The following is a 2,666-nucleotide window of genomic DNA, read 5'->3' as shown; positions in this document are numbered from 1 at the left end:
GTCGCTTCACTTGTAGGGAATTCACAATCCTGCCAATAATTTCATTTGTCAGTTTTGCATTAAAGTTAAAAAAGAAAAGCTGATTCCTTAACATCTAAAATGTGTGTTCAAGCACCTAATCTGTGGTAATGTTATAAAAAGAAACTTCAGTGTGAGTTACAGCATTCAAAGTGAAGAGAGAAAGAAAAATATTCGTAGCATGAGTTGAAAACCTTTTCAATGCAAATGTCTCTGAGCTTACCTTATCTCTATGTAAGTGGTGTATCAATCCACACAGTAGGTAGGAAAAAGGAAGTGATTAGCTTTCATTTAGGGCTGTGTACCATGTTATAGGTACACAGTTTATGACAAACACTACTTATGACAAAGTTGCTTCCCGAATCAAAAGCCACCCAAAAACCCAAGCTTAAGTGGTTGTTAGTAACATACAAAAAATAAAGATGCTTTTTTGGCTCTCTAAGTTGCACCATGAAGTCAGCAAGAACAAAGGCCTCACGAAAGGCCAAGAAGAAAAGGGTTGATCTATTTTCTAAGAATGACTGGTATGATATGAAATCTCTGCTAATGTTCAATATTAGAAACACTAGAAAAAAACACTAGTCACAAGTACTCAAGGAACCAAAATTGCCTCTGATATCTTCAAGGGTCATGTTTTTTAAGTGAGCCTTGCCAATTTACAGAATGACAAAGTTACATTTAGAAAATTCATGCCAATTACTGAGGACATTCAGGGCAAAAACTGTCTGACTAACTTCCATGACCTAGATCTTACCTGGGACAAAATGCCTTCGTCAAAAAGTGGCAGACCATAATTGAAGCTCATTTTGATGTCAAGATGACCGATGGGTATTTGCTCTGATTTATCTGTGTTGGTTTCACAAAAAAAAAAAAAAAAAAAAAAAAAAAAAAAGAACGCAGCAAGCAATCAGATATACAAGATATCTTTTGCACAGCAGTAGTAGCAGGTCCGACAGATCTGGAAAAAGATAACGGAAATCATGATCCAAGAGGTGCAGACAAATGACTTTAAGGAAGTGGTTAATAAACTGATTCCAGACAGCATTGGGGAAGACATGGGAAAGGCTTGCCAGTTCATTTATCATCTCAATGATGTCTTTGTTAGAAAAAGTAAAATTGCTGAAGAAACGCAAGGTCGAGCTGGGAAACTCACGGAGCTCCACAGTGAAGGTGGTAGTAGTGGAAAACAAGTAACAAGACAGGGGCTAAAACTGAATGAGCTGATGGATATGAGCCACCAGTCCAAGAACCTGTTTAAAATCCAGATTTTAATAGTGACAAATAAAACTCCAATCTGTAAAAATAATTAAATAAATACAGACGAATGCTGAAATCCACTTTGCTTAGAAAGTTTGAACAATTAAAGCTACGACCTGCATATATGTGTGGGCAATTTAGACAAAGAGTTTGAGGAGGGCATCGGAGCAGGAATTTACAAGTGCGTGCATGAATGGGCGCGTAGCTGACAGACAAGTGTAAGAGCATCCATGTGACGTTGAGAAGCTTCCCTTTTGTAGAATCAGAGTGAAACACCAAAGATGAAGAAGCATCTTCTAAAAAGGAAATATGAGCCTGTTTCCCTCAGTAGAAAACTTACAGTTTTCTCTAATTACATCAAATAATGTCTGTATCTGTGCAAATCTTTAATCAACTGTTCTAAGTAAATTTGTAGATAAGTTAAGTATAGAGCATGCAGCAATAGCAGTTGCTTCCAAGATACTTGATAATTTATTTCCTTTCACATATGAAAGTATTTATATGTGTTATTAGGTGAGATTGTTTTTCTTTTTTTCTTTTATTTATTTTTTATTAGATATTTTCTTTATATACATTTCAAGTGCTATCTTGAAAGTTCCCTATACCCTCCTCCCATCCTACTCCCCTACCCATCCACTCCCACTTCTTGGCCCTGGTGTTCCCCTGTACTGGGGCATATAGTTTGCAAGACCAATGGACTTCTCTTTCCACTGATGGCCGACTAGGCCACCTTCTGCTACATATGCAGCTAGAGACATGAGCTCTGGGGGTACTGGTTAGTTCATATTGTTGTTCCACCTATAGGGTTGCAGACCCCTTCAGCTTTTTGGGTGCTTTCTGCAAAACACAAGAAAATCAAGAAGAGGGAAGAACAATGGGTGGATACTTCATTCCTCCTTAGAATAGGGAACAAAATACCCATGAAAGGAGTTACAGAGACAAAGTTTGTAGCTAAGACAAAAGAATGGACTATCCAGAGACTACCCCACCTAAGGATCCATCCCATAATCAGCCACCAAACCCAGACACTATTGCATATGCCAGAAAGATTTTGCTGAAGGGACCCTGTTATTGCTGTCTCATATGAGGCTAAGCCAGTGCCTGGCAAATACAGAAGTGGATGCTCACAGTCGTCTATAAGATGGAACACAGGGCCCCCAATGGAGAAGCTAGAGATTGTTTTTCTTAGTTTTCATTAAAATAAAAAATTGTGACAAATGTAGTTTACTATACACATTGCTTTAAGCTTGTCTTTTAAAGCCATAATCATAAAAACAGATCTTGGAATCATTTTATCCCAAAAATAATTACTCTGAACTTAGTAGAGAGAATAAAATCATTTAGGTTTAAAGATATCCTGTACATAATCATAAAATGAAACACATACATCA

General features: G+C 37.3%; 1 pseudogene; it reads left to right on the top strand.

The window, feature by feature from the left end:
- The first annotated feature begins 468 nt into the window (after positions 1 to 468).
- Positions 469 to 1,276, top strand: Gm2961 (annotated as a pseudogene).
- Positions 1,277 to 2,666: the final 1,390 nt, after the last annotated feature.

Source organism: Mus musculus, chromosome 8, assembly GCF_000001635.26.
Source record: "Mus musculus strain C57BL/6J chromosome 8, GRCm38.p6 C57BL/6J".
Taxonomy (NCBI): domain Eukaryota; kingdom Metazoa; phylum Chordata; class Mammalia; order Rodentia; family Muridae; genus Mus; species Mus musculus.
The sequence above is the reverse complement of the archived record's forward strand: the minus strand, read 5'-3'. Positions and strand labels throughout refer to the sequence as shown.